The sequence below is a fragment of the Mustela nigripes genome, chromosome 1, assembly GCF_022355385.1.
Source record: "Mustela nigripes isolate SB6536 chromosome 1, MUSNIG.SB6536, whole genome shotgun sequence".
NCBI classification, from domain to species: domain Eukaryota; kingdom Metazoa; phylum Chordata; class Mammalia; order Carnivora; family Mustelidae; genus Mustela; species Mustela nigripes.
In genome coordinates this window covers 66487514-66510767 of record NC_081557.1, presented here as the reverse complement: position 1 = coordinate 66510767, position 23254 = coordinate 66487514, and the positions used below count along the sequence as shown (strand labels likewise).

Below are 23254 nucleotides of genomic sequence, written 5' to 3'. Positions count from 1 at the left end.
CAAAACTATCTTCTTGCTCATTGCCTCAAAATAATGAGAATGTTTATCTCTGAGCAGTAGCCATAAGAATGAGTTTTCTTTTCTCACTTTTAAATTTTCCTTTTTTTTTTTCGCTTATTCATGTTTTCTAGTTTTTTCACATCGAGGCATGCAATCTTGAACCTAATTTATAAGACAAAATTTGGCTGACCGTGCAGTGAAAACAGTTGCTGCATTATAGAGAAAATGTGCAGAGAGATCATAAAATGCTAATGCGATGAGCTGTCTAAAATCAGCGTGAGTCCACTTCCAGACACTCCACTGATGGACACTCGGGGACACGAGCCCCCTCCCCGTGCTGCCAGCTCTCCTAGCTACAGCCACAGCCAATAAAGACGCTCCCATAATTTAAATGCTTACAAGATCTCTCCATGAACTTAGAAGGAGACGTGATCAAGAATAAACAGAAGACCTGCTAGTTGGTGCTGCTGCCTTAGTAGGAAGCTACAACATGATTTCCAAGGGAAAACGTTCTGGGTCCAGCTGGGCCATGAGCACATGCATGGCGTAGGCGCCGGGTGCACCCCACACGGGGCTGTGCAGCCTGGAGCGGGCAGCTCCTCTCTCTGCTCCATCTTCCGGGTGTCTGCAGGAATCTGGGTCATTCCATCACATGGTTGACCCACATTTACAGAAGCCCAGCCTTCCCAGCCTATTAGAGAAACGGCAGCCCAGTGGAAGCCAGCTTTATGAATAACTAAATTTACAGATAAGTTCGTTTTAATTAGCTAGAGAAGAGGATCCCCCCGCCCCCCAATTCCTTCTTCCAGACAAAGCCGACGCTGGTTTTCCCACATCAGCACATCTGTAAGCAGCTCCACTGCGCTGAGGAGGCTGCTTGAAATTCCTTTTGAATATCATTAATTTGCTTTCCCCACTTTAAAACAAAAAAACCTATACATCAGATGGGTAGTGCTTTTGAAGCCTCAGTTTTTGAGGGATGACCGCGGTGCACGGTCTCCCAGATGCCTGGGACTCCAGCTTTGGCATGCTGAAATCCAGCGTCCTTCAGATTTTTTACAATGAATCACCATGTTGAGGGGTTGGGGCTGGGGGAGGAAGAGTTTAAGCCAGTTGTGAGTCAAAGCTCCTGGCTGCGGTTTCATGGTCAGAGTTCCGAGACACACGTATTCCCACTCCCCTCTTTCCTTTTTCTAGGAATAAACTCTGTGAGAAATAGAATTTTGTCCTTCAAATATGCTGCAGGGTTTTCTCTTTCTTTTTCAGGCAGCAACCGTCTACATGTTTCCTCCCTGATCCAGGGCCGTTCTTCTTTTTAAACATCAGGGCCATATAGCAATAACGAGAGGAGAGACCATTCCGGTAAGAAAGTGAGGGATGGCCAGTTCGAAGTATTCTGAGATTTTTACAGGAAACTGCCCATCTCTGTACCCTTCCCAAGAATTAGGGCTGCAGGGGTTAAAGAGGCCCACCCCGACCTGCTGTCACACACAGAGGGAGGGTGGCCATAATGACCTGTCCCACTTAGATCTGCACGGGCTCCTGTGAGGAAGGGGATCCTCTCTGTAAAACGCATGTGCATGTGTCAGGCCACAGCAAGGCCTGGGAAGTGTTTTACCCTCTGAGTGTGTTCCAGATGAAACACCCAAAACAAATTTCTGGTTCGAATCTGCATGTTTGGATCAACAGGACAAGGGATAGCTTGCTAAATTAATCCTATTTTTCTTCTCCTCTTTAAACATTTCATTTTCCCTTCTCTTGTCTCCTTTCCTTTTTAAAAATGTGCTTGCTAAACTGGTAGATTGGGGGAATTCTGTAGATCCAGCCTACCTGGCTGTCAGCAAGGCATTTGATAAAATCTCTCATGAGGTCCCAGAGGACGAGATAGGGGAAGTGTGGGCTGAATGACAAGCCAGGAAAAGGGGGTTTAAAACTGATTGAATTTCAGTACACACAAGGCAGTGTCAACCTGGAGAGAAGTCTCCAGTGGCTTGCCTCAGGGCTCTGAATTCAGTCTTATATCTGTCAACATTTTTCCTAATGACTGGGATTAGGTCATGAACATCTCACCAAATTTTTTTTTTTTTTAAGATTTTATTTATTTATTTGGCAGAGAGAGAGAGAGATCCCAAGCAAGCACAGAGGCAGGCAGGGAGAGAGAGAGAGGCAGAAGCAGGCTCCCTGCTGAGCAGAGACCATCCCCCCCCCCCCATGCGGGGCTCGATTCCAGAACCCTGAGATCATGACCCGGGCTGAAGGCAGAGGCTTAACCCACTGAGCCCACTCATCCAACCCACCCATACCCATCCAACCCATTCTAGCGAAGCTAGGTCCAAAATGACTTCAGTAGGGCGCACATGGTGTTTATAAACATGTGGTGGGTACATCACCTGTATCAGAGTTTCAAATGCAAATGCTTGTCCCCCAGCCCCCGCATACCTGCTGAGTCATGGCAGACCGCTCTAAGAAACGCCAAACCAGAATAGTCACTTGAAATAGAAGGTCCAGACCTATAATTTGGTGTGTCCGTTGAACATCCTTCTGGATATACACACAAAAAAATCCGTCAGACTGTGGTTATCTGGACATTAGCAGAACCTGAAGAAGGAAAAAACCCTCCAGAAAGTACTTTGTTGCTGTTGTTGTTTTAAAATGGAAAAGACCAAGAAGTTACTCTTGAAATAAATTCAAGCTGGAGGTTGACAGGTATCTGGGTGGTGGCAGAGGGATTAAAGCCAAGTGATATTAAGGTAGAATGGAGGAAAGTAGCAGTTCAACCCTTCAGGGTCCCCGCTGTGGGTCAGGAACTCACAATGGTCTCCCCTCCAGAAAGGAAAGTTGCCCTTCTGGGAGAGAACACCTGAGCAGGAAACTACATGAGCTTTGTCATTTTTATACCAACCGGATTTCCCAAATGAAAATTGAAGAAAATAGTGAACAAAGAACAATGTAAATATTGCTTATTCCTAAAAATGATACTCCTGCTGACCCTCCACACAGAGTTCTAGTGATTTGTTTATTTTTTAATCAGCTCTGAAACCCACTTGTAAGGGCCAGTTTAAGACTCATGCAACTTTCAAACTTGAGGACATTAAAAATACATGTGAAGCCTTGTCTTTTATTATTAAATACTAGAAGTTGATATTAAAATCTGGAATCAAAGGAAAAACCGGCTCCTGCTCCTTCACATGACATGTTTTTGTGGAGTCTCCTGTCTCCTTACATAATTTTCAATTGATTTGAGCCAAAAGTTCAATTTTCTCCTTGATATTTTGGCATTCTATGAGATCTGGTCCTCTGAATGTAACTAATACTACAATGAAGAAGCAACAAATACTCATAAAGCATCAAGTCTGCCGAGAGGACACGAACTCCAGTGTTTAAGAAAAAAGACAGCCTCTCCTGTTTCTTCCCTTCTCTTTATAATGCCTGCTACACTCATCATCCCATAATGAACAATCAATGTTTCAAAAATATTTCCGTTGGGGAAAAAAAATGGAACAGGATACTTAAAATGGGAGATTAATCCATAAATTTCCCAGACTGTCACTAGGATTCACCAAAAGAAATTTACAATTAAAATGGAAAAAAAAAATCATCAATTAATTATCTTTCCGCTAGCTGCCTATTTGCTTGAACAAAAATATATGGGTTTACAAAAATATAGGGTTTTACTTCTTAAAAGTCAGATCAAAGGTGCTTTAGAAAATTAACATCTTTCTTTTATTACAAAAGGGAAGATAAATCAAGATGTGGTTTTATTCTTGAAACTCACCTCCTGGATTTATGATAACATAAAAAGAAGCCCCAGTCCTTAACACCTTCTCTTTTAACATTGGGGTAATTGAATCACGTTGCATCCCATTCTTTACTGTGGCTGTCCTCTATGCTTATAAAAAGCAAAAACAGGAGATAGAAACTAGACTGGTAATTGCCAGGTGCTGGGGAGAATGGGGATTGGGGAGCTCAGAACTCGACAGAGGGGGTAAATGTGTAGTAGTACATTCACAATGTCAAATGTACAGTTGTGAGCGTACTAAATGCCCCTGAACTGAGCACTTTTAACTGGCTATGTGAATTTCACTTCAATAACACAAAAGAAAACAAAAAGGAACAATTCGAGTGTTGCCCTAAGGATAGCATCCCCTCAGCAGCTCACTGACAGCAAGAGATCAGTTAGGGGCAGGGGGGCATGCAGCGGGACTCTGTGCTACAGCACCCACTCGTGAAAAGAAGACTCCGTATCCTTCCCAACTACAGAAGAATTCTAGCTGCTAAACCAAAGACTGGGGCACCGCCAAGAGGTTCTCCCTCAAAACAGAGTTGGCCCGGGGCGCTTGGGTGGCTCAGGTGTTAAGCTGCTACATTCGGCTCAGGTCATGATCCCAGGGTCCTGGGATTGAGCTCCGCATCAGGCTCCCTGCTCTGCTGGAAGCTTGCTTCTCCCGCTCCCAATTCTCCTTGCTTGTGTTCCCTCTCTTGCTTTGTCTCTCTGTTTCGGATAAATAAAATCTAAAATTAAAATAATAATAATAATAATAAAGTTGGCCTAAAGGTGAAGGGATCTGGGTTTGGTCTCAGCTCTATGGACAGAGCTAAATTATGCTGTGTCTCCTTGTCTTGAAGTGGGAATAATTATGCCTCACAGCACAGGGTAGCTGGGAAGGTCACATGGGCAGTACCCTACATGAGAGAGCATATACAACATGATTTCCTTTGGGGCGCTCAAAGGAAATGGCAAATCAAGCAGACAGCCAAGTCTGGCTGGAAGAGAATGACGAGAGACACACAGACCGATGAAGGACCAAACACTGAGCGCCACAGAGCAAGTGGAATGTTCATGGACCAGCCCCAGACTGTTCACTCCACCCATGAGAAGATGCACTGTAAATATCAAAGGTTAACCACAAACAAGGATTTTGAAGATGAGACACTCTATGTGACAGGTGCATTCACACTTGCTTTCAAATTTAACATTTCCTACACATAATCCCAGTTTTAAAATTTAACATCACTTATCGTGAGAACAGAACCTTGCCTGTAACCAGCTTTTTTAAACACACACACACACACACACACACACGCGATTCTAATTACATGATGGAATTCCAACCCAATGACATCATCAAGCGATAACACTAGCCATCGTGTCTCTCTCACAGTTACTTCCTCTAAATGTTCTTCCAGTTAATGACCTAGCCGGCCCCTGCCCCAAGCAGGCCTAACCTAACTTTACAGCCCCATGCTAAGACATCGGTCTTCCAGAACCTGGTCTGATTCTCATTGAGTTTCTTCCTCATATGGATAGAACTAAGAAGCCCATATTTTTATACTCCAAAGACTCTGTTCTGGTCATTTTAACAATTCTGAAACAGTAACAAATGTGAAGTTTGAAACTAAATGAAAAAAGATTGATATTTTTTCAATAGTACTTAGGATATTTTGAGCACATCAGTGAAGATTCTGGCCCTGAATATGAACGATGTGGACACCAAAGACAAGAGTTGACCTGTAAATCTTTCTCTTATTTATTCATAAGGTTTCCCAGCTATCAGAAAATAAAGAGTACTCGTCCAAAGTTCTAAGGTTTTTCCTCATCTACAGTCCAGCAAAGTGATTTTGACAAAGGCAAAGACCAGATAATCCCCCTTGGTCTGGATTACCACCACATAGTCTTAGAACTGCCTGATACATACAAAAGAGATGATTCCCTGCTCACAGGGACCCTTTTCCTGCCCCCGGCCCCCCACAGACAGAGTAACTCCATCAAAAGTAGTGTGTGCTGTCTGCCAGAAGAAAAATGAAGTCATGCAGAAATGCTGGATAACTGAATGCTTTGTGTTTACATTTATGAATGTCTGATAGTATAGGGGCAGGTCTGAGCAATCATCAGTAATACCTGTTAGGTTCCTTTTGCAGTAAGGAAGCTGAAATAAATATATAAGGAATAGAAACATTGTGCTCTGTGCTGTATACAAAATAACTCATTTAATATAAATTAATCAATGGTGGAGCAAGCTTTAAAACTATTCCTTAGTGAAGAAGATGACTGAATGAAAGAGAAGATAGAATGTATTTTGCTAAGATTCTATTTATTTTAAGGGCACCTGGGGGGCTCAGTGGGTTAAGCCTCTACCTTCAGCTCAGATCATGATCTCAGGGTCCTGGGATCGAGCCCCGCATCGGGCTCTCTCCTCAGCAGGGAGCCTGCTTCCCTCTCTCTCTTTGCCTGCTGCTCTGTCTACTTGTGATCTCTCTCTCTCTCTAATAAATCTTTTAAAAAATTCTATTTATTTTAAAGAGAGTGCAACAGGGGAAGGAGCAGAGAGAGAATCTCACACAGACTCCATGCTGAGCGTGGAACCCAATGTGGGGCTCGATCTCATGACCCTGAGATCATGACCTGAGCCAGAATCAAGAGTCAGAAATATAACCAACTGAGCCACCCAGAAGCCCTAAAGATGGAATGTTTCTAAAGTATGTTTAGAAATGTTTATTATATAAAGAATGTTTCAAAACAGTGTTGCCTACTGAAAACACATGGATGGGAAGGCAGTAGGGAAGTGACAAGGCCAAAGAACTTAGGAAAATACTGAAGTACTTTTGCAAAGAAATACCAAAAGAGGTCAATGTATATAAAATAGAAATTGAAGGACCTGAAGATTAATATATTCATATCTTTATGAGAGGAGTGAAGTCTGAGGTCCTTGGCACATTCAAAATTGAACAGAACACATTATATGGAAAACTTTTGCCTGAAATGGACCCAAAGTTCCAAACAGGATCAGGGAGGCAGCACCTGGGGGACGAGCTGCTTGGTGAGCTGAACTTGACAGTAAGAGGTTTATAGGACTTGATTGAAAGCTAGAGAAGAAAGATAATTTTTAAAAAATTATGTTGAGGACAAAGTCCATCAGAAAATAGAAATATAAAGAGTCAGCCTAAGAATGGACCAGGAGAGCATTAAACACAGTGTAAGAGAAGAACAAGCCAGGTGTTAAAAGAGTACTGGAGGGGACTCCTGGGTGGTTCAGTTGGTTAAAACGATTCTTGGTTTTAGCTCAGGTCATGATCTCAGGGGTTGTGAGATCGAGCCCTGGTTTTGGATTCTGTGCTCAGCAGGGAGTCTGATTGGGGATTATCTCCCTCTCTCTCCCTCTAAAATAAATAAGTAAGTCTTTAAAATAATAAGAATGCACTGGAAATCCGAGATGACTGCATTTATAAGAAAGTGACAGGCAGCTCTGCGGACATTTTATTGGCTGTTAGGGCAGGAAAAAAGAAGACTTAAGGTACTTTACTCTGAGAAGTACTGAAATTATTGAAAATCAAATATATTTTTTAAATGTAAGCTATTATCATTATTTTTGTCATTACCTTAAATGGCCTGGAAAAAAATAAACCTCAAACTCTGGTATTTGACAAAAGCTCCTTGCAGATCATCTGTGTCTCAATTTCCTTTGTCTACATATACATTATTCAAAGCTTTGAACCACAGAAGAACAAAGAAGGTTATGGAACAAATCTCCACATGCTCAGAGGTGAAGACGATGGGCAGGAAACATGCCTCCATCAAATCCAACTTCTAGAAAGGAATGGGACAGAGATAGAGAGTGGCATTTGCGATATAAACAGCCAGACCTTCCTTCTCTTCCTCCTTTCAAAAGTGAGCAGTGATCCTATGATCACTATGATCCTATGATCCTACTGAGCAGTGATCCTATGCCAAACTCTGGCCCCAAAAAGACAAGGGACACAAGGGTGCATATTTACTTACAGAAATAAATCCTGCCTTCAAGGAGCCTACAATCAAGCAGAAGGAGTAAGACAAATATGCCGATAACACTGAGCAAAGATAAAGTATCGCCAGGGTGTACATGGCAAGACCTATATACACCCACATCCGAGGCATGCGAAGCAATTATAACAAACCAGGGAATTGGAAACAGTTAGATAGTTTGGTAGCATGAATGTCAGCTAGAAAAGGTCTATCATCTGCTCTCTGAGCATCTGTATAGAATCTTAATACAGACAGAATGCAGAATGCATAGCCTAAATGTGATTTCAAATAACTGGACCACGGTTTTTATTTCCCAGCTGTACATGGAACACAGCTGAATTTTTAAAAATCATCCTGTATAACAAGTAAGTTTGACCGCCAGCAATAACTCTTGTTCCTGGACGAATATTCCTGAAAGAAAAATATATTCAGACTTTGAAGACATGTTGCTCAAATTGCTACTTGGAAAAATTACACACTCATAAACCCAAGAAGAAGCAGTCTGATATGTTGGAAAGATGACATATTGGGGCAAATCCTTAAAGCCCCCTGTGCCTCTTTTCTCATTTACAAAATAAGGGAGAGGGCAGATCACTCAGAGGGTGCCCATAACCATAAAATAAGATGACACATGAGAAGATCCTTTTAAAACTCTTAACCATTACACCATCATATGTTCTCTCCAAGTTGCTGGTGCACAGTCATAAACATCTGTTCCTGCATGCAAGCTCTTGCTGGGTTTCATCCATTTCCTCACATTCATAGGGTAGAGAATGCACAGGTTTGAAATTTTGTAACCTCAATATTCTGAAGCCTTTAGAGCAGCTTCCAATTGAAAGTCATCTTTTTAATGTCCACTGAAGGGAATTTATACTGTATTTATGGCCTGGACATAATCATTACCTTCCAATAAAAATGACTCATTAAATAAAAAGCAATTTTCACCCATGAGCTCTTAGGATATATTTGCTTACTTATGGAAATCCAATAGCCTCTTGCTCAGTAATTTCTGAATTTCTCAGGACAATTATTTGGGGTTCATATGTCTGTTCAAGAGTTGCCAACTCAGAGCAACTGAGAAACACTAAAAGACAGAAAACAATAACAACAAACACCCAAGTGGACAAAAACACACCTGCCTATCCAAAATGATTCTAGGATCCATCTGAGAGAGAGAGAAAACTGCTGATCTTTATTCACCTTCTGGTAAGAAGCCAAACACAGCAAGGCTGGTGTTTTCAGCCTCTTTATTAGAAACCCATGTGCCAACTAGGAAATACTTCCCTTCAACAGAGAGAAATCTTCAAGTCATCTACTCAAACCTGGTTACCAAGCTCTGCATGTTCCATTAGCATCTGAGGCCCCCAGAATGATTTGCTGTTTGCCCAAAAGCCAACCCCACATCTGTGTTCCCTACACGAGTTTCTTCCCCAATGTAGATCTGTCTGCCTGAAAACAGAACTGACTGGAACAGTATCAGACAAAGCAAACAATTTAAGTTTATGAAACAACTGGAAATATGACCTCACAGCTGGAGAAAGTGCACTGTTTTGAAAAGAACAAATGAATGCAGAAGCCTCTTTTTCCTAGCCAGCCCTGCCTAAGTGGCCTGGCCCGTCATTCCCAGCAGAGAATTTCTAACATCCTAGAGTTCACACTTGGAGAGGAGAGTACCAGGGGGTATCACTTGGCTCAACCTGCCTTCCAGGAGCCCCAGGGAGATGGTTTGTAATTTGCTCATGTTTTTAACAGCTCCCTAATATTTTATAATGGCAGTGCTACTGTTTCTCATTTCAGTGTCTAATGTTTTAATGTAGGGTTTATTTATCTTACCCAAAACAACATAATAATTGCAGAGTAGAAATACCACTTTGGGAAAAGGAGTGTTGTTTGCATATGCTAATGACTTAATTTAAAGAGTTCTGTGACTAAAAACAGAGGATGTGGGATTTTACAAAGTGCTCTTTCATCTTTGCTTCAAATGTGAGGTATGATGTTTTTAGGTCAGTGAACAACAGAATTTAAAATAATTGTAAAACGCTGTAAAGGATGGTCATCTAAAAAGCTCCCATGTATAAAATGCGCACATAGTCAACTCTGACATCAGCTATTCTAGTAAAAAGTGATGTTTCTTACAGCCCATCCAGTAATCATACCTTTCAGTAAATAAATATGGTTAATGATGACAACCAAAAACATCAAAAAAAAAAAAAAGGCAGCCAAACCCCAAAACTTCTGAAACATCTTCTGAATTAATACAGATCTGAGCAGAGCAGAATGAACTCATGCTTACAAGTCCTGAGTTCAAGGCTCCCTGCATCAGCTGTGGGTCATGGAAAAGCCAGTTAACTCAGTAAATCGCACCTTTTTCCATTGTCAACTCAGGACACTGGGCTAACTGTGCCCAAAAGAATCAGCAAAGATTTTTTATATTATTTTTTTAAAGATCTATATATTTATTTGAGAGAGCATGAGCAGGAGGGGCAGAGAGACAGGGAGAGGGAATCTCAAGAAGACTCCGCATGAGCACATATGGAGCCCCAAACACTGGGCTGACCTCATGACTCTGAAATCACGACCTGAGCCAAAACCAAGACTCAGACGCATAACTGACTGGGCCACCCAGGTGCCCCAAAGAATTCATAAAAATACAGTTTAAGTCCCAACCCAGCCACTCAGGAATGCGTGCGCACATGCATCCAGGTGCGGAAGGGGTAGGGAGTAGGGAAGGGTCCTCGTCAAGGTGAAGGCTACGGGAAGGCATGCTCTCCAATTCTCCCTGCCCTACAGTGAAGACACACCACAGCAAATCATCAGGGATCCATGTGGTATCTCAGAGAGATGAAAATGTTTGTGATTTCCAGATGGAGGATAGTTACTTGGAGGATCTGATGAAAAACTGATTTATAGACATTATACAGCATTATGTCTTCTATGTGGATTCTTCAGAAAGTAAACTTTGCGTTTTAGATCTAATTCAATCATGCAAGAAGCCCAAGAATCATGGATCTCTTAACCATATATAACCAGATCTGACCTCCAAACCCACCCTCTCTGTTTCTTGAAAATCTTTCCTAAAGTCCCTGGAACTCAAGGTGTTTTTGAAAACATTACAAAAGGTTTTTGAAAATACCTAGGAAATAAATTGAGTTTTCCACGTAGACAAGGTTCACAGTATTCTTGCGGCAATGCTGATGGGGTGAATGGTACTGGAGACCAACATGAATGAGATTATTACACAAATTGATGCGTGCACACACACACACACACACACACACACACACAAAAACTGGAGAAGTCTAAGCAAATAGTTTACTCAGGCTTATTTTCTATCAGTCAAGATTTTTCTCAGGTTGGCTTAGTGGGAGCTACAGCCTTTATTTACTGTATCAGCTATAAAGAATATGAATCTTCCTAGGATCCCAAGAAATAGGAACACCAGTGACATCAGTATAAAGGTGCCAAACCTAGCCTCTTAAAATTAAAAAAAAAAAAAAAAAAAAAAAATTGAAAAGACCACTCCCAGGTAAAAATCCAGGGGGAAAGTCATCTAAATATACCTGAAGTTGTTTACTCAAAATGGAGATGGAGAGTACTAACTTTTGCTCTTGGATTTAAGTCAACATATATATAGAAGGTGTATGAAATCAGGGTGAAAGTTCAATGTTGCTTTTCTTGCTCAGGGATTTTGAAGAAATTGAGTCATTCCAAGTATGATATTTCTCTCTCTTTTCTAAACTGCATTCCTATGCCCACCTAGGGCATGCCTCTATGTATTGGCTACTACAGTATTTCAAAAAGGATTTGAGACATTTCTTCAAATTATATACAATCCAAAATACCAGTGTTTAGTATAGATCATGAGTGCAGCATGGCATAATTCCTTGTTATTTGTCACAATTGTTAAAGAATCAAATATGTATTTCATGCAAACATGATGATTTTTTTCTCTTTGTTTAAATAAACTCCAGGGTAACTAGACTTCTAAAAGAGAATCCAGTTCAACTTTGTAATTCCTTGATAATCAGTAATTTGCATATAGGATGTGTATGTATTTCCACTTTTCCTACCAACATGCCTTATCCTCCCCATTAGAATGGAAGTCCTCTGAGCAAGGGGCCAACCTCCACACTCAGCAGCTAGGACATCACACCTGACACAGAAGATGCTCAGTCCAATAGGCTTAAAGACAATACAATTGACGATAATAAAAGTACCACAGCTGCAAAACAGTACTCAGAAAAATGGGGGTCCAGAAGGAAGATGGGAAACAAAAATAGTAAGAGCGAGGGCAACAAAAAGTTGTTAAAGGACATTTGAGATGGGGTACATTTACATTAAGACTTTTTTTTAAAAGATTTTATTTATTTATTTGACAGAGAGACAGCGAATGAGGGAACACAAGCAGGGGGAGTGGGAGAGGGAGAAGCATGCTTCCCGCTGAGCAGGGAGCCTGATGCGGGGCTCGATCCCAGGATCCTGGGATCATGACCTGAGCAGAAGGCAGACGCTAAACGACTGAGCCAGCCAGGTGTCCCCCATTAAGACTTTTGATTAACTGGAAAATACTTTTAAATGGGAGACTTCTGTGTTTAACTTATCTGCATTTATAATAATTGCGTCTTTTGTATTACTTTCTGCCTTAGTTCAGAGTGGTTTTGTTAATCACAGAGTACTGACTTGAGTTTGTCTGTGGCAATCAACCAGGTGTGCTCCTCGTTTGTGTTCTCCATGTTAAAATCACCAGCTATAAATCTAAAATTCCTACAGGACATTATCTAGAAGTCACCTTCTTAGTGAGGCATTCTTTGGAATCCACTGCCACAGGTGACACTTCCTTTCTCCTTTACTTGCATTGTTTTTCTGCTTACCACTTAAGCCCATCTAACATATAATATAATACACCTATCTTGACTATGACCTACTTCTCCACTAGAATATTACAAAGAAAAGGACTCTTGTCCATTTGGCTCACTGGTCTGATTCAGTGCCTAGAACAATGTCTGGCACATAGTTGGTGCTCCACATATATAACATAATATATATGATATAACATAACGTGACATTTTATATAATATCAAATGTATAACATAAGTTATATAAAACACATTATGTATATTAAATAATAATATAGAATAACATAACTATACTATTATATACTATTGTATAGTTACATATTTTATTTTATATTATGTATTTTATTATTTATGCGTTTTATATTGTAAATTGTATTATATATTGTACATTTGTTATACTGAATACATTTACTTAGTCTTATATGTTCATTATGTTACAGAATGTATTATACAATGTATATTAAAATAAATGATCCTATACTGCAGATATTCCACTAAAGCTCCTAGCAACAAAGACACATGAGAAAATGGGATGCCCAGAGCAGGTGGGGGTGGCATTTTTCTGGGAAGGCCCAAACATGCGGCCCTCAGCAGCATCATACAGTCAGGAAAAGAGCAAGGGCTGTGGAGTAAGGCGACGTGAGCTGAAGCCTTGGCTCTGTTACTTACTAGCTCTGTGCAATTGGACAAGTCATTTAACCTCTCTAAACTTCAGTTCCCACACCCATAAATCTGGGATAATAACAGCACCTGCCTCATAAGTTCAACGCGAGGACGGAGTGAGTTCAAGTACGGGAAACAGCCCGCAGAGCAAATAACAGAAGGCGGTCTGTCCTTAAGTGTGGGAGGATAGTGGGGACGGTGCTGGTGAGGAGGAATGGGAAGGGAGTATTACTCCGTGACAAGGAGCGAAGATGGGAAAGTCAGTTCTGCAGACAAAACTCTCAGAAAACCCCCACCTCTAGCTCCTCTTCAACCTCCCTCTGCATTTCCAGCCCATGAATTCATGCACACGCATTCGAGAAAACGGCACTCAGATGTCCCAGGCTCACAAGAAAGGCAAGGTACTAAAAAGACGTTTTGCTGGCATCAATCGAAGACTACAAAGTGCGGGCACTTTCCCCTTGTACTTCTAAGCGGTGCAAGGGCCAGAGAAACAGGAATCCTAATGGCTTGACAAATCAGAGCCTTTGGGAAATGTGTCATTTTATGTAGCTGAGTTTTCTAAGGAGTCGAGCGTCAGCCCAGGGAGGCATTGCAGTTTGAGGGGTGGAGTTTTGCTTTGTTTAGCTTTTGATGAAAAAATCTTTCCCCAATACATTTTACTTCTCTACCCAGATCCAGTGTGTGTGGTGCCAAGGCACGCTCAGCCCACCCCCTCCACAACCCTCAGGCCTCAATTTGTTCCCCAGCTTCAGACAGGAATGCCCGCTGCTACAACAGAAAAACGAGCCCCCCACATACCACCCACCCCTTCCCCACAGAGCACGGTCAGGTAAGAGAGACTGTGCCAATAAAATCCTGGATCCCTCAGTTGCCCAGGCACACCAAGCACAACCCAGAAGAGGGAGTTAAACACCCCCCCACCCACCACCACAACGAAGCTCATCAATAAGAGGTCAAAAATGGGCAAGAACCAACAGAAGGACGCTCACCCTCCCCTCCAACCCCGAGATGCAGCGCTCCTATGTGGCCTCCCTGGAGACACACAGGGAGACTGAGAAACATGCTGGGTTTTGTTGTAAAGCTGTAACCAATTTAATAATGTACCAATTTATATTTGGTACCCTTGACAGCCTACTCCCTTCCTTCAGGCTGGCTTCCTCCCCACTGCCCGCCCCCCAACTCCGCATTCCCCTGGTATCGCACCCTTAATAAAACATTAGCCTGCAGTGTAACTTTTGCCCCAGGGTCTGTTTTCTAGGGAACCTAACTCTCTACATTGATTGGGGCTCTCCTATAATGATCAGCTATTACACCGCGTGGTAATGAAGCAATGGGCTCCCTCTGGGTTCCAGCCCTTAAGGAGACACTTAGAGCTGCTTATCCAGAGAATGTCTGGAGTGTCGTGATGAAGAAGTCAGACTCTGGTGCTGGCCTGCCTTCTTTAAATCCCATCTCTCCCAGGGCTCTGAAACCTTGGACAGTCATTTAAATTCTAGCTTTTGTTTCCTCATCCATAATATGTGGGTAGTCAGGGTACCCACCTCCTGGAATACTTGTGAGAAGTAAATGACTGAATACTGATTTAGTGCCTGGGATATGACAAACACACGATGTGGGTTAGCTACTTGTTCCTCTTGCTGTCCAATCGCATAAAGGGTAGCAAAGTGACTTCTCACTGTTGTTATAAGCCTTTCTACAACAATATCTCTGCTATGTGATTTCTAAAATACTGTAGGATAGGTGTTGGGAAGTCTAGCTAATTAGAATTATGTGCAAAGTAAATAAGGTCTGGGCAAAAAAAAACAAGAGTTCAGGTATGTCAGAGCAAATTCTTTTTAAAGTCTATTACACGGCCCCCAACAACAGTGTTTGCTTCCATCCAAGTTCTTGAAGGTGTCCTACCAAATTATGAAGTTCTCAATTAGCAAGGTATTATTATATACATTTTGCAGTCATGCTGTGTGACCGTGGGATACAGAATTTTGACTTAGCGTGAACACCCTTGACAGCCTACACTATCCTACTTCAGAAACACAAGATCTTAGTGACCGATAAACATAGTTCTCACACATTCCAATCCTGATCATTTGTCCTCTGGGCTAAAACTACAGTCAGAGAGGACTGCAGTTCTTGCAACTAGAACAATGTTTTATGAAATTGTTATCCCAAACTGAATCACTGTGTTTGCCTTTTCAAGCTCATTCAGTTTAGCCACGTGGTAAACATTCCTTTAGAAGTGTTCTCAAGGGGTGAGAAAGACATAGATAAATTCTACCCAGGTCTGGGGAGAGATGTGTGACCTCCATGAGGACAGGTGTGACCTTTCAGGAGAAGACTTGAACTTTATGCTCCATCCCCATGACTTTGTTCAGGATCTTGGAGCCTCACACTAATTCAAGTCTGATATATGATATCCCACAGATGGAATTCCCTATCAAAGCTGAACTCCAGTCAATGTGTATTTTTTTTAAAGACTTTATATTTATTTGACAGAGAGATCACAAGTAGGCAGAGCAGCAGGCAGAGAGAGAGGAGGAAGCAGGCTCCCTGCTGAACAGAGAGCTCAATGTGGGGCTTGATCCCAGGACCCTGAGATCATGACCTGAGCTGAAGACAGAGGCTTAACCCACTGAGACACCCAGGTGCCCCAAGTAAATGTGTATTTTTAATAATTACAGGGCTTTATCAGGTTCCGGCCAATGAAATCATAAACATCCTACCAATGCCAGCAGCCCATGAGCAGGGAAATCACTGGGAGATGCGCTACTGATATATTCATTAAGACAGTCATAAATTAGATTATCTATAATAAATTTTAATAATAATGTGGACACGATGGTTCAGCGAAATCCCTCAAGATTTAGGGGAAATCCCCAAGTCATGCTTTTAGGGTACAGATAATGAGTCTAAATGAAAGAACTCCAACAGTTATTAGGACAGCCCTCAAAGGCTCTTTATATCTGTTTCCAGATCTTGGTGTATCTTACTGCCGAATTCCCAAATGGGTGTTATAAAGAGAGTGGGCCCAAGGAACAATGCAATTCTCTCACCAGCCAGCTGCTCCAAAAAGGCAGTGAGCCCAAGATGATAAACATCTTGACCTTGCATATTTCTTACTCTTCAAGTGCTGCTTTGGCTAGAGATCTTCCAGAACACCTCCTTGAGATACTTGGACTTACCAAGGCCTGATCCATTCACATGCAGCCTAGATCTTGTATCTTTTGCACTGTCTATCTGCTAGTTCAATAATAACGGAGAAGGATAATAACCTTAAACCTGGTGCAGGTGTCTCTGATACCAGTCCTCAAATCAAGGACTAGTTTTTGAGGCCTGGTCTAGCTCAGTCACTAACAACCAACACCCCCCGCCCCCCGCCCGGACCTTGAAGACTTATTTCTCTCTGAAAAATGTTCATTTACTAGCAAAGCTTGGCAGATGCCGATCTAACATGAAGCTATCGGACTCCAAGCTTCCAAGCCCCAGAGAGGAACCTAGCAATGCTTACATGTTTATACTTTTTTATACCTTGTTTGTTTGTTTGTTTTACAAAAGTAATATATCTAACCACAATAACTTAAAACTCTTTTCTCTTTCCCCTCCAACTTCTCCTCTATTACATTTGCATCATCAGGCATAGGGCAGAATTGAGTTAAGGATACATTTAGTTTGCATTCTGTGGCATACATTTACATGGTTCTCTATCAATACCAGTTGAGACAAATTTTTGTTAGACGCATCCCAGTGCAGGAATGGCTTCCAAAGACACTCCAACTACCTACTGGTCTGAGAGACCCAACACTGTAGCATGGACATGAAAGACTAGAACTTATATCATTATATGAGCATATCCTGTGGTGGTCAGAATGATGATGACAGTTACTGACAGAGGAGGGGTTTGGGGCGGGGGCAAGCTCAAATATACAGAGCCAGACGTTAGCTTGTGGAAAATTTCCCGGTCATTAGATATGTACAGTTGTAACTGAAAGACTTGGTTTTTGCCTCTGGAGTTAAAAATGAAAGTTCTCTCCTGAAATGTAGCATACAAGTTAAAAACACACCACAATCTTTTTCCTTTGTTGATTAGACTCCCCAAAATGGAAATTACTGGACTCTTTTTGTTTACAGAGCACCGACACTTAAATGTATTAGCAGCAAAGTTGTTTGTTAGAGCTCACAGGAAAAAGAAACTCAATAGAGATTTTTAAAAAAAAATTGACACCAGTGTAGAATACTTACATAATATTACCAATAACAAGCCACTACCATGGAGTAACATGTCTAAACCCTCACCAATAACAAACAAATTTCAATCAAACAGCACTGGGAGAAAACGAAATAATCTTTCTGTACTTTCTATAGAAACAATTGCAAAATTGTTATCCCGTGAAGAGGCAATCAAACCAAAAATGCAACCAAAAATATGTAGGCAAAAGAAAGCATTAGAGAGGTAGGTCAGGAATTTAATCAACAGAATATATTATTTTTCTGAGTTTTGTGGTATTTGCGGTTGTTTGTTGACTTTTAAACTTAAGTGTTGCTGTGATTTCCTTCCTCGGTTCAAACAAATACAGTAATTTTGTAGTCGTACATTTTTATGCTTTTTCTCAAAGCAGGCACCCCAGATGATACAAGGTATGCACTTCAAGCCTCACAGAACTTGGACCTGTTTCCGGGGTTAGACATTCCTTGACAATTAGGTCTGGCTTATATATCATCATCAACTCACTTTAATGCTCTGGTTATCTCTCATACTGTCTTGTCTCCAATTGGAATTTGTAAAAATCATCCCGCAATGCCAAAGGGTGATGCTGAGGCCACAATAAACATGATGAATGGCGAGCACAAGGCACTCACTTACTTTGTGTCACTTACGCATCACACTGTTTGTAATTACATGCTCTTCTGTCTCACTGCTAGCCCTTGACTTAATCATGTGTGCATCCTTTTTAGTGCAAAGTGCCCTGCCTACAGGGAATCGTGAACTGCAAATGTGGGAATGAGGGAAGAAAGAGATGATAAGGAAAAAGGAAGAAGGGAAATGGAAGGAGAAGAGGCAGTCTTTTTAGGAAGCAAGTGGAGAAAAAGCTATGAAAACTGTTTTAAGTTCTATTTTATAGATCTTGGGGGTAAGCCACATGATGTTTTCACCAGAATATCTGTGTGTGTGTGTGTGTGTGTGTGTGTGTGTGTGTGTGTGAGAGACTTCAATTTTCAGCTTAATTCCTTCAACTTTTATTCACTTTTTGACTCAAGACATTTCATATTCAGTATGTTGTTTTAGTTCAGTATTATTCTCACCATCATACTGCTTTTTAAAAGTAACTAAAATATTAACTATATTATGCAAATGAAAATATGAATTTAATCACAAAGACTGGCCCTAGAGGAGACACTAAATCCTCCAACATCCAAAGAGAAAATTGGAGACTCCTATTATATTCAGTAGTTCGTATACTGGTGCCCAGAATTTAATATAAATTGAATTGAATCCTACACACAACTCTTTGTAGATTCTGTTTGTCGATAAGACATGCTTTCATAAGAACCAGCAAGCTAAAAATACAGACTAGAGCCCATTTTCATTTTCATTTCATTTTCTTTTCAGTGAAACATTGTGAATGTAGTGGCATCACATAAATATTTATCAAACCCTATAATTCTTCAAATATAATGATAAATGACAGTATCCTTCAATGTGTACACAGAACACCTACAGAATACATTTTTTTAGAAGACTGAAATGAGATGCAATCTATCCAAAGGAGAACTGCTAAGAGAAGAAGTAATCATTTGATAGTCTTTGTAAACTCTCCTTACTGGACCTCTGAGGCTTTCCTCTCTGTTAACTGAAGAAATAAAAACAATTTAGTATCACACAGCACTGAGCACTCTGACAAGAAGGGCCAGGTAAGTCACTCAAAACTTCCCTTATTGATATAAAAGGAAGATGGATTTCAGAGAAAAGAACCACACAAATTTTCAGGTGGTTGGCTTGTCACACTATTTGTACTTCCTCTTCATGGTTGTCATTATTTTTATCATTTACTAGTTGCATGGGGATAATAGCAGCTCAAACTTGATACACAACACAGACATAATTACTGAGTTGGACCAACAATCCTCTATTAAAACCTAAACTGCCTTCAGCCAACAGTTAAGAAAAGGTCAAGAAGAAGGCACCTGCTGAAAAGAGTCATAAAAGCATGCTGTTCATTATTTTTCAGAAGCTTCTAATCCTCGCTCCCACCTGGCTTACAGGATAACTACTAAATTCATCTGAATGTTGTGCAGTGTTCAGGGCTCCTCTGGGAGACATTATTTTCCTCTTAAATAACTATGATACAAAGTCTGGAGCTAAGGTTAAAAATCCAGAGCCAAGAAAAGTTTCTGCTGTCATTGGATCGTAACTTCATTCTCCTGGTCCCGAGTGGAAATTTTAAGGGCAAGCTTGGGCCAAAATTCAATGAGTCTCCTTTGACTTAGATGGGCGGTGGTGAAAATATTGCCTTGAAAACAGAATGAGGATGGAGACTGCCTTTTAGTCTGGAATTGTCAGAAATTGTACCAAAACTGCCAAATAACATCTGTCTTACTCCTCAGCCTGTCAAAGAGGAGTTAAAAGATAAGTTTGGGGAAAAGAAGCTGGAAAGATTAACAACCATCCGTAAGATAAAATAGGATTTCTGGCGTCTCTGAATATAAGAAAAAGGAAGCTTGTATATTATTATATTATGTAAGATACATGCTACTGTGGGAATCACTCACCCCTTTAAATACCTGGGCTAACACTAACAGCTTCTGCAATAACAGAAAGCTCCTCATTTTCCCCACAACACAGATTTTCCTGTTCCTAGTTTTCATTTACCAACCCCCCTTGATTCTCTGACGATTAGAGTCTTCAGATAAAAGAATATTAGACTGAGCACTGGCGCTAGCAAACAACTCTTCAGTTGAACTAACTTAAATAAAAGCTACTCAGTTAGAGGACTATATTCTTTTCCTTGGCCACTAGCTGAAGTGTGTCCCTCTCCCTGTCGAAGATCAAGGTACAGCATCACAACATTTGAAAACCTGAAATCTTAATACCACACCATCCATCCAAATCCCTCTTCTTCCCACGTCTGGTGGGAGAGGGTCTTCAGGAAAGCAAAAATTATCGTCTTGTTGTAAACAACACATGGAAATATAAACGAGATAGGGACACAAAGTCCCCTAGTTTCACTTTCTTTTTTCTCGCAAAATGAAAGCAATAGATAATTATGACCTCTCTACTCTTCTTCCTGGCCTTCAGTGGAATATGCCAATACACAGGGCAGCACTGCAGAAATTGGAGTTAATAGGATTTTCTGAAAAACATCAGCCTTTGAAATATTTTTAAACTTAAAAATATGCTTTTTAAAAATAAAATATAAAAATAAATAAATAAATAAAATAAAATAAATATTTTATCAGGCAGCATCCTGACAGAGAAAAGAAGGCACAATCCCAACCGAGTCATTGAGAAGCATGTAATAAACAGACTATTTACGAAGGCATAGGCAGGGTTTAGAGAAAATAATGCAGCATTACAGGGTTGAAAACAGTGGGGAGCTATTTCTATCCCTAAGAGGGTACAGCCAAGCCACAGTAACCAGTATGGAAAGAATCAAAGGGATAAATACCCTGACCTAATTCTCTTCTCTACATTCCCAGAGGCAGGACTGACAGATATCAGGGAACAAAGGAGCCCACAAGCCAAGGAACTCAGGCACCTGGACATAAAGCAGAAAGAATGGTGGGAAATGGATCTGGAGAGGTCAAAGGGAGAGAGCTAGTACAGATACTGAACACAACATAAAGCTATATTCATTTGTTGTTAGAATATATGTTCACTGAAAATAATAATTCGCTTTACAGTGTTTAGTGTGAGATGTTCCTTTTGGGGGTCTGCGTGAACCCAAATGTACTTTAGGTCTCCTAACCTTCTGCCAATTGTACCAAAATATTTAAAAATAAAGAAAGCACCCATGCTTACATGTGTTAGAGGGATACCCGCTGCAGATTCAATGTATAGAAAGGTAAATTTAAATGTACATGTCTTGTGTATGTGAGCTCTGTCTCTTAAGACACCAGATGTGTTAAAAAAAAGGACACAACTATGCCCACCTCATATGATGCCAGAATAAGACAAAGAAATTGGCACACAGATAGCACTGGGTGAATGGTAAGCACTCTCACCATCGTCACCAGCAATGCCACCTGCTGCTGCCTTCTGATTTCTCGGGCAGTCAGGGAAACTTCTGTACCTGTAGCTCTCTGAGTCATCAGTGCCTGGCCCTGGCCCTATGCATAGGGAGCACACAAGCAACATTACATGATGAGACAGTGGTTAGAAACATTTGGAATAAAGAGAGCATTCTAGGCTCCCATATGTTGGAAAAATGCCGGCTGCAGCTTCAATTTAAAGAAAGGTAAATATAAATGTATGCTCTGGCAGGCTGTGTGAGTATGCAGTAACTCTTCATTCCTCGCCATTCCTCTATAAGATAAATATTCTGTGTCCCACCTCAGTGTTGAACATGGACCCATGGCCCACTCAGTTAATGGAATGTGGGCTTCATCTGAGCAGGGGTTTTAAGAGGTACCACAGACTTCCATCAGCCCTCCTGAGCTTCTCACCTCTCCCCTGAGAACAGAGCATGTCCCAAACAGAGGGTACTCCTTCAGCCCAGATCCTGGAATTGGTAGGCCTGTGAGGCAGGCTACAGTTCAACCTACAGCTGCATCTTTAACTGTTCTCCCAGACTTGGGAACAAGGAGAAAAACTGTTTCCATAAGCCACTGAAATGTTGTGGTTGTTTGTTATGCAGAAATATTACATGTGCTCAAGAAAGTTACTACGGCACGCTTGGGTGGCAAAGGCGGGGAGCTCACATGAGATCTGGAGTCTACTGTGCTCAGCTCCACTCCCAGCTCTGAGGACTCCCAGAAGCTGACCCTGATTGAACAAGCCTCATGAAACCCTGCCTTCTGGATTCCTGTAACAATTAGAAACATCACCCACCAAGCACCTAGCACAGTGCCTGGCACCTAACAGATATCTGGTGAATGAAAGAAATGATAGAAGTAGCAGTAAGGGACAGCCAAAATAGCTTCCCATGCATGTGTTGAACTAGAAGCTGTTTATCCCAATTAAAATATTTTTTAACTTCAAATAAATAAAACAATAAAATCACTGCTCAAGTTTGCAGCTTAGAAAGGAATCTAACGGAAAAATCACAGTTTTAAAAAATACAACGCACTCTTTCTAAACCTTCTAAAACTTCTAAGTAGTCAAGAATATGAATTCCTGTTGTGTCAGACAACAAGAATGCATTCTTTGTGAAGGAAAAATGATTAAATTGCATCTTCCAGACTAGTAATTTAAATTGTGATCAAATCCACTGTAGCTGGGGGCCTCCCACTTAATCCATTTACTGTGAACATCATTAAACATTTATTAAATACCGGTGCATGGTTAAAAAAAAAAAATTCAAAGGTAAGGCTTTGTTCACTGAGCAGCCCCCCCCCAAAAAAAATCAGGAGCATAAAACTACTAAATGGATCAACTACTCCCAGTATATGCAGTTTTACAAAACACAAGCACGGCAATTACCAAACCACAGAAATAGATTTTTGATCCATTGGGAATGCATTCAGAAAGCGATCACCACTAATGAATAATAGAAGATTTATTTGGATTGTAAAACTTGACTAGAAAAGAAATTTATCTAAAATACGAGCTCAATTTCCTGCCTTTCAAAAGAAGAAGCAAAAGGGCTTTACAGAAAAGATCTAATCTGGGAGACATTCTCTAAGGAGCCCAAGTAAGATTCAGGCTGGTGTTTCTGAGCCATGTATAGAAGGAATGCTGGGAGGGCTTAAATGAAGATCCCCTGGGGCTGCTACCCCACACCTAGTGATACGGAATCTT

At 41.0% G+C, this 23254-nt stretch overlaps 1 protein-coding gene and 1 pseudogene across 1 annotated transcript in view; one reads left to right on the top strand and one right to left on the bottom strand.

The window, feature by feature from the left end:
* Positions 1-23254, bottom strand: part of FAT3 (FAT atypical cadherin 3) — a 663645-nt gene that overhangs the window by 491733 nt on the left and 148658 nt on the right. The window lies entirely within an intron of this gene.
* Positions 6761-11259, top strand: LOC131999148 (AP-3 complex subunit sigma-1-like; annotated as a pseudogene).